This window comes from Tachysurus fulvidraco, chromosome 21, assembly GCF_022655615.1.
Source record: "Tachysurus fulvidraco isolate hzauxx_2018 chromosome 21, HZAU_PFXX_2.0, whole genome shotgun sequence".
Taxonomy (NCBI): Eukaryota; Metazoa; Chordata; class Actinopteri; order Siluriformes; family Bagridae; genus Tachysurus; species Tachysurus fulvidraco.
The window spans coordinates 16,434,743-16,448,595 of record NC_062538.1 but is presented as its reverse complement, the minus strand read 5'-3'; positions in this window follow the sequence as shown (position 1 = coordinate 16,448,595).

Here is a 13,853-nt window from a genome sequence, read left to right as displayed (position 1 = left end):
GGTGCTGAGACTCTGTGGTTTTTCCACCTAGGCAGCCGACGCTGAGATGTGCAAAAGAATCACTGACACGCCATTCATCTCAGGCCTTGCATAATTAGTTCAGCCTCGTTTTTTAGGAGGTTTGATGCGACGCAGCAGGGAGTTCATTTTTACACCCGCCTGCCAGATGTTTACACAGCCGATTGATTTGAAACGTGCTACTTGTCTTCGCTAAATATTGCTACCTAGTTTCAAAGTGCAGGGGATGCAAATTAGTCTTAGGAAGAAAATGGTGTACTGTACATATGAAGAATTTAATAAAACTAAATTTATTAAAAATGCGGCTTTGACCTTAAAACTTAAACAAATTCAGCTGGTACCTGAGCTTATATTACAGTATATGAGTGCTACTCAGGTTCTTGGCACTCAGTAATACTGAGGAGTGTGTGTTCAAATAAAAATTTACATTTCTTAAAAAAAGCAAAGCATGAGATGTAAATGACTTCAAGGACAGCACCTAGTGAATTAGTGCTGATTCAAACAGCAGACAGACATGAAAGACATACTGGGGGTTAATTGGGTGTGAAGAAGCAAGCGAGTCCTGTTGTAATGTTGTTGTTTTTTTGCTGAATGCATTTTTAAGATTTCCTAGTAAACAAATTTCACCCTAAAGCAGATTATCTACACAGACAGTAAGATTCCAGCATGTTCCTAAAAGGATAAATTTAATAAAGCTGATAGTTAAGCGAATACGTAACTCGACATAATCTAATGCATGTGCAATTCAGCCCACAGCTTGTGTTGTGTCGATGCATAGTAATGTATATAAGATGCAAGCTCATGTGGTGCAAACGTGCAGTTTTTATGGCTTCATGCCAGCTTTGTGTGTGTGTGTGTGTGTGCGTGTGTGGGGCTACACTGATTCTTTATGTAGTGGAACGTGTTTATCTCAATAGGTGGCACGCATTAAAGGACACTAAGTAGCTATGACAAGATGCTGTCACCCACTTTAAGGACTGAAGTCACAAGGGGAGAAAAGAGAAAAAAGAAAAAGACAAGTGAGTTGTTCCTTTTCTTACCCGCATATTGTGTGTGTGTTTAAAAGAACAACAGTGAGTATATGTGTATTATATATATATATATATATATATATATATATATATATATATATATATATATATATATATATATATGAGAGAGAGAGAGAGAGAGAGAGAGAGAGAGAGAGACCATTTTGACCATTTATACAAATTTCCTGTTTATTCAGAACAAACTGAATTTTACAAACCATCTGGATGAGTTTGTTATTGTTTCATTGTGAAAAGTTTATTTCTGAAGGTCTCTCTTTTACCAATGAGCAATGAATCACTTCAGAATTTTGCGATTCCAGAAATGAGCACAAAATCAACTATGTGAGATTTTTTTGTAGATTTGGCACTCTTCCAATTTCTGGGTGCTGAACATAAGTACAGCATTCTTAGAAAGTACAGTAACTGCATATGTGTATTTGCTGGTTGTAGAATTTAGTGCTTGAATATTAAAAATAATAATAATAATAATTTGCATCCAAAGCAGGAAATCTCATTTGAAATGTCACTTGGCACACTGACATACCGTAATAAATTTTGAAAAGAAAAAAAAAAAAGGCAAAATCCAGCACTTTTGGGCTGATCACAAAAAACACTGAAATCCGGAAGCGACTGAACAAAAGCCGAACATGTAAGAACTTATTGTTACCCCAATAAAATTACACATTGGATGGTGTTATGCTTCACGGAGCATTCACAAAACCCGACAGTTTTATTTCTAAATTAGGACAATTTCTAACATGCATGAATAAGTTAAGCCTTGTGCTGTCTGATAAATTGTAACAAGGATGGCTATGAGCATTCTGGGATATTTAGAGCATCATTTTAAATATTAACCTTATCAGACATGGTCTAACTCACATTGCAGCAAACAAACACTCAACAAGCTAATCAGGGATAATCAGGTCAGGCTGGGGTAAATTACTCAGGATATTAAGCAGGGCTTTGGCTGTATAATTCTTCTCCATCAGGGAAGTGTGCACCAGAGTTTGTAGGCACTGAGGTCGAGTGTTGGTATGATCTGAGGAGTAGCTGAATCCTCTTTTCCTTCTCAGGCAGCTCGATGCTTATTGTGAATTGGGCTTAACTCCAAATGATAAGTCCTAGCTTTCAAAGCAACCTAAAATATGTTGTGCATCAGAAATATCAGAGTTCATTTTACTGGACTCATTAAGGTCAGTGGAAAGGAATTTAAGCTATAATTAGAATGAGTTCTTACTATTAATGATTTTAAAAATAGTCATTGGAAGCAATAACAACTGAAAGGAAATTATGTACTAGGTTTTACTTCTGGAAACACATTTTACCATCAAAAATTTAAATAAAATCTATCTATCTATCTATCTATCTATCTATCTATCTATCTATCTATCTATCTATCTATCTATCTATCTATCTATCTATCTATCTATAAACCTGAAGTGGGTGTGGTCTAAACTGGAAGGGTGTTTGTTGTTCTCTAGAAACCATGTATTGCACTTGAATTCATAATTTTCATAATTAGACTCATAATCGATGAAACTCTCAGCTTATATTATTATTATTAATATTATTATTATTATTATTATTATTATTATTATTATTATGATTATTAATTCATTCATTCATTCATTTTATACAACTTATCCGAACTTCTCTGGTCACGGGGGGCCTGTGCCTATCTCAGGCGTCATCGGGCATCATACACACCCTGGCAGGATACAACCTGGACGGAGTGCCAACCCATCACAGGGCACACACACACTCTCATTCACTCACACACTACGGACAATTTTCCAGAGATGTCAATCAACCTACCATGCATGTCTTTGGACTGGGGGAGGAAACCGGAATACCCGGAGGAAACCCCTGAGGCACGGGGAGAACATGCAAACTCCACACACACAAGGCGAAGGTGGGAATCGAACCCCCAACCCTGGAGGTGTGAGGCGAACATGCTAACCACTAAGCCACTGTGCCCCCTTGTTATTATTATTATTATTATTATTATTATTATTATTATTATTATTATTACATTCTTTTCTAATGAATCAGACTGCTGCTATATGCTGGGACTGATCAATACTTGTCAGATATTTCTGCAGCTTGACCCTCTTTCACATTGCCGTAAGTCTCTCGGCAGCCTTCCTCATCTTTTTCTTTCGTCTTGTCCTTTGTTGGAGTTTCTTTTGGACATCTCCCCTGATGAAACATTCTGACAGCAAGATCCTATACATGTTCTGTGAGCTCTTTATGGACCATGGCATCAACAATCAGATGAAACCAAGCGGATGCCAAGAAAATCCCACCAGACAATTAACTTCAGACGTTTGTAAAGCTTTATACAGTGTTTCATGTTGCTGTTCCCATGGGATCTCTGTCCTGATGCACACCTTTAGTCTCAACTAGTTGCCCTGTAAACATTTTCTGCCAATCTTTACGAATAAATAAATATATAATGAAAGCATAAACACATTATGTTTATGCCATTTGTCAGACTCCCTTATCTATTGCGACTTAGACTGTTATCTCTATTTATACAACTGAGAATTTGAGGGTTTAGGGGCCTTCCTTAAGGGCCCAGCAGTGTCAGATCATTAGTTTGGACACATGAATACCGCCCAAAACACATAAATGAATACATGAAAATAAATAAATGGGTTAAAATGTTTTTAAATGTTTTATGTAGCACCATGGTCCTATGTACTGCAACAGCTATACAGTATATCGTTGAAATGACAATAAAAGCTTCTTGACTTGAAATGAACAAATAGTATAATTACATCTGTATCTGTATTCTTAAAACATTAGCAGTTCCTTTCTAATGAATGTATTTGTATTCATCTCTAGTCTGTACACACAGAAAACCTAGTCATAGACAATGATAGCAAGCAACATGATAACATGATTATTTCTGTTGTGATTGAACATTTGAAGGAAAAGCTTAAGGTCTTCTAAGAATTAGAAGAAGATGAAGATGATAAAGAAAAGGAAGAATGAGACAAATATCTGAAAAAAATGTATTTCACTCATACAGATGAAAAATCCTGGAAGGACCGTGCGATCATTTATGAGCAATTCGCCTGCATCTTGGTTAAATACAGTTCAAAGTGGCACAAGCCTGATCAATTGCAGCAGCTGATTCTAATTCTCTCATTAATTAAATTAAATTCAAACCCTCCAACCTGTTCATTTCTGTCTTTGTTCAAAATGGTGGTAATCAACTTGAATTGCTTATGCACATGGAGCTCAAATTGTCCTCAAGCCCACCTCCTGTTTCTTGGTTCCAGATCAGCAGGTTTTTGTGCCAAAAGAGAGCTAATTTTTCTTGTGGTGGATAAGAGCTAATTGGTTTGTGATTAGGCACTGACTCTGACACAGAATCAGAAGAAAAGTTAGTTCTGTAAAATATGGAACCCACCGGCAGTTTTTAAAACTAAGTTTCTGGATTAACTATGAATTATTTCCCTTCCTATTGTAGTTATATGGTGTATGTTGGTGATCTAGCTGTTTTTTAACCCTTGTATGTGGTTCGGGTCTGTGGGACCCATATTTGTAAACATCAATAGTTTTGAAAAACTTTGCTTCCTTGTAAATTTGTTGATTTTTTTCCACTCATAACTTGATTAAATTTGATTTTCTTTTTTTTATTACATTTTATTACAAAACAACAAAAAAACGAGTAGCACTTTAATTAAAAAATGTGATGGTAAATGTAAAGGTAACTGGCAAATATTAACCATATATGCTGTTTAAATTGCTTGTAATTGGGATGAAGTAAACATCTGTATAGTATTTTAACATAAATATTTATTGTGTTGAATTAAAAACCCAAAAATGCAGCGGGTCCAGCAGACCCACGAACACTGGCTGAGTAACAATAATACGAACAACATACAAGGGTTAAAAGAACAGAAAACCCCAAACTTCAGAAGTCAGAACATGGATTATTAATATTAGAATTTTGATAATTAGCTGCTTAGCTTTTAGGTGCTATTTAGAATACATGTATACATCCATGCCAATAGTTCCTAGTTAGTTCCTAATCATCATATGAGTAATTGAAATGTTGACTTTATTATCACTATGGCTTTAACCATCATTATTCAGTAGCTTATAAAATAGTATTTAATCCAGCACATGTTATTATTTAGTTCTTGGGGTTTTGCATGCTTTGACAGTTATTTGTTCAACAACAACCTATTTTTTGTCTGGTAATTGAGTCATAATTATGTATTTAACACTGACATCATTTCCAGGAGGCATGCTGCTTTAGTGGTTAGCCTGTGTGTCTTCAGGATTGGTGGTTACATGTTCTAGACCTGCTACAGTACAAGGGTTTCCTTTGGATACTCCAGTTTTCTCCCTGAGGCTGATTAGCATCTCTAAATCATCCATATTTTGTTAAATGGTGTGTGAGTTTGTGTCTGTTGTGATTGTTTCCTGTAATGGATTGGCATCCTGTCCGGTGTGTCTCCCAAATGGTGCCCTGAGTCCCCTGGGATAGACTCCAGGCTCCCCGCAGCCCTGTATAGGATAAGCAGTACAGAAAATGGATGGATTGATGGATAACAATTTCATTTTTAATTGTATGTAAAGCCTAAAGCAAACATTTCAGCATGATATATTGTGGTCACATCGAACTGTCAAACAATGGAGCTGGACTTGTATATATATAAATATTGGGCAAGAAAAATGGGCTTAATTTCACAACTCAAAATTGCGTGTAACTGAGGAACACCTTTGCCCCTGCTGCATAACTCTCTATCTTGAGAATCAACTACTTAATGCTGTTAAATTGTAAATTATGTTTGAGATCTATGTGCGCAAAGTTTAAATCCTCACTGTGCTCGTTTAATTCAACTTTTAACACATCCCTCGGTGACAAGCAAAAAAAGAAATGAGAAAACTCAATGTAATAAATCTGCCTTCAGTTCAGCTGTAAATTGAATTAAGTTTAAAGAACATTTTTGATGTACTGTGGTCTTCTCTAACCAAAGGTAATGATTCATGCACTGCATGTCCCTTTAATTTAAAAAAAAAACTGTATGTTCCAAAATCGTGTACTATAAGAACAATTACTGCATTTGATTCAGTACAGTACCTACTGTTCAGCTGTTGAGAGAATATTTCTTACATATCTGGACATACAGTACAACCTTCCCCATGCTGGTATTGTCATGTGGCCTAGGACGTCTTAATAACCAGAAAACTATTGTTTAAATCTTCTGCAAATGAACAATTTGCTCAAGTATGGTTTAACCACAAGGGATAACGATTACTACCTATAACACATACATTCAAAAAGAGCTGAAATGCTGCTATTTTTTATTCGAATAGTTTTTTCATGCCAGTCCTGTTACATTATAAAGATAGCACAATGTCCACTGGCTCCATACAGCAGAATCTCAGTAGAAGCAGTAGCACAACTTGGTATTTCTCTCCATCTGTTTTATAAATACTGAGAATTCAGACATACTACTACTTTGGCGTACTGTTTTTTTGCTTACTGTGGGTATGTAACATAGGACTAAAACAAGAAGAATTCACAGAAACAGAAACACAATTGCTGGAACACAGTATTCCTATGATCTATGTAGCTTCCTAATAAATCAAATAAATTTGCAGTCACTTCTCCCAGCATGTGATGCGCTACCATGTATCTCCCATATTTAACCAATTAAGTCTGTGCACGCTAGGCTTGCTATCCTGACCTGTTTAATTCTTTTAGCAGCGTCCACAAGTGCTGTCCCAATTATTTCACATACTCTTTCAATTAAATCTTCAAAATGATGTCCAGATGAATTCCCCAAGCCACATTCTCTTTTTCCTCACAACCAAATGATAACATTAGTCTAAGATTTAAGATTGTTTTTTAGCTTCGTGAAAGAAATTAGATCTTTGGTTAAACACGAGTGGGTAATGGCATTTTAACCCTAGATTGTATTTTGTTAAGGGGTTTGGATGCTCATTTCAGTGTAGAGACTTAAAACTAACATATCAGGGTGGAATTGACACCATTCTATGGTGTGTTGCTACGTTAAAGGTGGGGTGTATGATGTTTGAGAAATGCTTCAGAAAACTGAGTCGGGCCGACGTGTAACGTGTAGCCAATGAGCATTAAGGGGAGTGTCTTGTCAATATGCGGTGGAGAGAATGTCCAGTGCACATGTGCGACATTAGAAGAAAACGGTTGAAACATTGACATGGCGGATAAAAACGTAAAGTGAAAAAAAGCTTATGATAAGGCAAGAAGCAGGACCCATGTTAATATAGGATCAGCTTTCCAGTGCTGGGGAGAACTGAAGGAGCGCAAAGGCCTGCGATGGGATGCCAAGGTTGCTTTTATCCTTCTCGATAGGTGAGTAACGTTGGTTTTGCTTTGTTTCATAGAACTAATATATGCCGTCCTTTGCATGATTATGCTTGTGTGTCATTTTTTGCTTGTTTGTTTATCTGCAATCGTATTGTTCTTCCCTTCAGTTATGATAAAGACACATTTCTTTCCATTAGTTGCCTGGGTTACGAATGTATGTGTGGGCAGAGCTATCAAAACAGGGGTGGGACCCATTTGGGTTAGGGGCGTGTTTGTTTTGGTGATTTTAAATGTAGACATTGGCTTTCAAACAATGGAGACCCCACCTTTAACCCTGGTAAAGAAATACAGGTATTTGATTAAGATGTACAAAATGGCACCCGGTTTTTTAGGTACGCATTTACATCTGCTCTTTCAAAAAACGTCATGCAGATACTGGACAAGAGCATCATTTTCAGTTCAAATGATTCATCAAATTGAAGAAAAAAAATTTGATTTCTGGGATTTTACCCATGACAGTTTGCACCAGATGGGCTGGTTTGAGCATTTCAGAAACTGCTGATCTCCAGGGATTTTCACACAAGTCTGTAGAGTTCACACAGAAGGGTGTGCGGAGGATCTGCTGTGTGGGATCTATGTTGGTTAGAGAGATCAGAAGAGAAAACCAGACTGGTCTGAGCCAGTCAGGAAAGAAATAATAACACAAGCTAATAAGCTAACAGGAAAGAAATAATAACACAAATAATCACATTTTACAACCATGATGAGTAGAAACGCATCTCAGCATCTACAAAACATTATTCTTGGAGTGGATGAGCTACAACAACAAAAGACCATGTCAGATTCCACTCCTGGCAGCTAAGAACAAGAAACAGGCTAAAATGGGCAAAGACTCAACCAAACCTACCTAAAGAGATTTTTTTATCTTCCAATTTTCATCTGTCTCGTTTGGGAGAGTCTGTGCCTGTAATATTTGTGACAGATGTTCCTCGTGAAGTGAATGGAGAGAATAGATGTTAGCTCATATTCTGATAGTGTTAGATGGCTCTAACATCAGTTGTTATTGAAATATAAAATATACTCGCATAAATTATATTCTTCTTCAGCAAAGCCAGCTCACTCTCACCTGTAGCCCGCCTGAGCAATATGCTGGTAAATTGTGTTGTACAAGATCATTTATCTTGTATGGCAATGTGGGCTTTTATTCAGGGAATTTATTTATTTATTTATTTATTTATTTATTTATTTATTTATTTATTTATTTAAGTAATTAATTTATTTATTTATTAATTAGGTTCTCTTAGACCTCTTAAGCAGCGTAATGTAATGTCTAACGTACTACTTATTTAATATTTTTATTTATTTATTTTATAATTTTCAGAGAGTGATTAGATTAGATTGCAACACAAATCTTTTTAGGAAAGATTTTCAATACAGTATGCTTTTGAATTATCTAATGAATCCATACACTAAGAAATGCTTGGATTGGGTTTAAACAACAGGCAAAATATCAGAGACAAGAAAAACCTTGCTAACACTGCCTAATTAACTCTGAATGTTTTTCAAGGTTGTTATCATGGCTTGTTGGTTTTTTTTTCCTTTCTTTTTATTTTTTACATATAGTATATAATGCTGCTCTGTGCTGAAGATGAAAAGAGCACATTTGTACATCAGCACCTCAACAGGGGCAGTTTGCCCTTTGCATCGGTCAAATATGTCGCTGGCTACTTGATGATCACTTAGTGACCTTAATCCAAGGAGCATGGCAATGAGGGGTAGCTATTAAAAAAATGAGGCACATTGTTTAGTTTTATTTTTATTATCTCAATTATTATTTTTAAAACTGTTGGAACTGCATCCCCATGAGTGTGTCAATTGCTTAGCATCAAAGTAATTCTTAAGGAGCTCATTTCTAACCCATTATGGCTGTAGAATTCATATTAAAACACAACACCACAAACACGATTTACAACGCAGAGAAGAGCTCAGGAATGAACGAATGTGAACACGTGACAAGAGGGCAGAGATATTTCCCATCAGAAATGTCATGCCAAATAAAACCAACCAGCATAATCAACATAATAAGAGGACCTTCTGCTGTATCTCTGTCAAGTGCATATTTGAATCCATTTCACCAAGCAAACACTGCAAAATACAGATTATTATATTTAACTTTATAGTCCTTTCTTTTGTTTTCCACCCATTGCCAGTTCTACCCAATTTTGTCCAACTCATCTCCACTGGGCTTTTCTGTAACAGGAATTTAACCCTTGCTGTGATTTTTAAAAACGCAATCTTGTTAAAGCTGTTTTTCTTTACCAACCCTAACGACATAATACCTGTTTAGTCATAAAACCAAGAGATAAATCAGCATTTTAACATTTCCGGTTGATTTGTCTTGAAACCAAACCGGTTTCTAATGGGTTTTTATTTAAATACAGTATGTATGGAGGCAATAATCTATGCTAGTCAAAAGATATATACCATTGAACCTACTCATGTATTCTAGAATAATGTTATTATTTGTGGTAGCCTAGTGGTTAAGGTGTTGGTCTACAAATCGGGAGAGTGTGAGTTCAAATCCCAGGTCCACCAAGCTGCTGTGTTTGGGCCCCTGAGCAAGGCCCTTATCCTTCAGTCATATAAAGTGTAAGTCACCCTGTAACTTAGTCATAAGGACAATAATGTGGGAATTCAGAGACTGTTTGGGAGTTTTTACACCTGGACACTTCATGCGTTTTCTGTGACCAGATAGCTATTCGATCATAAAAAGACCAGGTGTAAATGCCCTCCGAAACGGTTTTGAGACGGATATAAATCCGATTGCTCAAACCCCTTCAGGAGGTGGTCTGGGACGCATTTCAGATTAAACTGGACAAGTGTCGATGCATGTGGTTGTTTAAGCCACATAGGTCAGCGCTATACTCCTCCCAAACGGAAGTACGTCACTCGCAGGTGACTCGCGAGTCGTGCATCGTACCAGAAACAAACATGTTTTCCCACCAGCGCTGCTCCGATCTTTCACCCAGGTGTCTCGTTGGGTCTTAAAATGCACTGCTGCTGCCAGCGAAAATGCAGCAAACAGTAAATGCTGTTTTTTGTAGCAATTGCATAAGCGAAAATGCAGCAAACAGTAAATGCTGTTTTTTGTAGCAATTGCATAAGCGAAAATGCAGCAAACAGTAAATGCTGTTTTTTGTAGCAATTGCATAAGCGAAAATGCAGCAAACAGTAAATGCTGTTTTTTGTAGCAATTGCATAAGCGAAAATGCAGCAAACAGTAAATGCTGTTTTTTGTAGCAACCGCATAAGCGAAAATGCAGCAAACAGTAAATGCTGTTTTTTGTAGCAACCGCATAAGCGAAAATGCAGCAAACAGTAAATGCTGTTTTTTGTAGCAACCGCATAACAGACACAAAATGACATCTTACTAAGAAAAATAAAAAGCTAAATAAAAATCTAATATAATTTGAGTATCCATACCCCTCCCCCTCCCTCCAACCTATTATTTTTAATATCACATGCTTTAGTGTAAAATGTCTGTTTTTTTAGGAATCAGTGGAGCTTGTCAGACCCCTAAAATACTCAAATAAGCTACTTCTCAGCTGTTTTAAATAGGAAAATGAACGAAGTATGTGTCTCTTGAAAATACTTCACAAACCCCAGATAAGCTCTTAACAGCCTTTTTCCGAACTGAGCCAAGCACCATCGCTGATCCTATCTCAAAATCTAATGTAATCTTCCTGTCTACTTGAACCAGTCCATTTTTCCCTCCTCAATAAGTGTCTGTGTCATCCTTACATCTATATGTCATCTCATTAATTAACATGGTGCTTTCTTTCAGGTTCACACCCTTTCTTTAATAATCTGGACCTTTCACATAGTAAAATTTAAGTGTGCATGTTGCCCTGCGATGCACCGGTGTCCCATTCAGGGTGTGTGTCTACCTCACACCCCGTGTCCCAGGATAAGCTTCAGATCCACTGGAACCCTTACCTGGTCCAATAAAACAAATTCTAAGTCATATGAGTCAAATGAGCTGTTTATGTTCATGCACAAACCAAACTGTCAATCATTTTTCATTGCTTTCACACAGCATGCATTAAACAACCAAATCTTCCAAAATCCATGAACTTTTTTGTCATTCACACTCTACCACCTGCAAAACACTAAATATCTCACGCTAACACAAAACTGTTTCACATTCAAAACCCAATTAGAATGATGGCAGATTTTATGTAGTTCAGAAGTAACCATATTAAAATATATAGATATTCTTAGCAGTGTTGTATAAAGTACTAGAAAGCAATACTTGAGTAAAAGTACAAGTATCGTACTAGAAAAAGACTTTGGTAGAAGTGAAAGTCACCTTTTAGAATATTACTCAAGTCAAAGTCTTAAAGTATCTGATATTTACTGTACTTAAGTATCAAAAGTCATTTTCTGATATTTAATGTACTTAAGTATTTGAAGTAAAAGTAAAAAGTACAATTTCAGTGATTTTCGGTAGGCATAAGAGCAGGGGCGGTTCTAGGATTTCATCTTTAGGGGGTTTTAGCCCTCGGTGAGAATTTAAGACAAGAAGAGTTTTATATTATATATTATATGACTACATAGTAAGCCAAAAGTTATGGTGTTATTAAATGGCAAAAGTGGACACCAAAATTTTATGCATGATGTAATGATGCCAGTCTTGAATCAAATCAGTTCATGTATGTGTGCATTCTCTACAAACAGTGTGTCCAATGAATGCAGTCACTAATAAACTAATATTCACAAGACAAAAACCAAATCAATAAATGTTATTTTTATTTATTATTGATATTGAATTAATATATTGTTTGTGCTATCAACTCTGGTAATAAGAATAGTGAAATTTCACTGCTTTTGTTTGCCGTCTTTGCGGCTTTCCTTTACCTGTGCTTCTCCGTAGAGCGTGCAGACGTGCGTAATGCAATCTAGGGGCAGTGATTCGCCAAACCTCCCTTATTACAGTCACACACATTTCTTCTGTGTTTATTTTGTAGTAACTAATAAAGAAGATGCTTATTGGAAATATAACGGAGTAAAAGTATACATTTTATCTAGGAAACGTAGTGGAGGAAAAGTGAAAGTTGACATAAATTTAAATAGCGAAGTAAAGTACAGATACGTGAAATTTTTACTTAGCTAGGTACGGTAACGAAGTATTTTTTACTTCGAAACTGATTCTTAGCAAAGTATTTACAAAAAAAAAAAGAAAAAAAAGAAGCCTACCTAGATGTCTTATTTCCATTCTTGTTACCAACTTTTAAAAAAAGAAAGACTAGCTTGGGAATGATTTTGTTTGGAAACATGATTCAGAGGAGAGCGGTAGATGGGTAAACGAGTGTAAAAAATGTTCTTCTTATTCTCTAATAAATTTCTGTAAAAAATCTTTCTCAAAGTTCAAAGAACTCAAAACTTCCTCTTTTCATGAATACTTCTGTTGCTAAAGTTGCTAAAGACCTTCGGTACTTATTAGGTCAGTGTGTTCCGAGGGGCGCCGATCATCTTTGCGGCTGCATTCACTATCCTCTGAAGGGTCTTGCGATCAGCTACACTGCAGTTCCCGTGCCATACAGTGATGCGGTTCATCAACACGCTCTCTAAATGTTTTGTTTAATTGTTTAATGTCTGTATGTATGTTGCACCGTTTGACCTGTGAGACACGACATCTCGTTCCACTGCATGTCTCAACATGAAGTGAAATGACAAATAAAGAAACTTGAACTTGAACTTGAATGATAATGTGATGTGCTTTGTGAGTGAAAATTGTTGCCAGCATTATGGAATTAAATATATATGTAATCTTTTGGTGGTTTGGGAACATTTTGGAGATGACACAATATACATTATACAGAAATAAGACTGTTATGTTACAAGTCTTTAGCGATCATCTTTCCGCTGATCAACTTTCTTCTCCTTCTTCTCCATTTTGGTCCTCATTTACTCATTTATTGTCTATTATGATGATTAAAGACATGACTCTTGCTTTTCGGTTCAGATTTTAACACCAACCTCAAATCCACCCTTGCTACTGTCACATCTCATCCTCGTCCGTTTCATTATTTACCTGTTAAACCTTGGTCACATTATGCAGTGTCACCAGTCTCAGATTTCACTGTTATGCTGATAAAATAGATCCTGTAGTAATAACAGTGATCCTGACCTCTTTTACACTCCGGAGGTGTCTGATTCATCCTGATACCCTACTTCTAGCTGGAGTCTCATCACTTGGTAACCACTCGATGTTGTTAAGGATGTCTCAACATGGACAGCCTAAAGACATGTAAGATTGCTGTGAATAGAAGCACTTAGACACCATGAAGATGGCTTTCAGTTGCAATTGATACAAACAGTGTTGGTCTCAAGTCTCCTTCAGTGAACAATTGCTAACTTTGACAACAAGACTTCATGTTAAAGCCAGAATGAATTTCTTGTTTTACGCAACTGGACATACTGTATAGTAC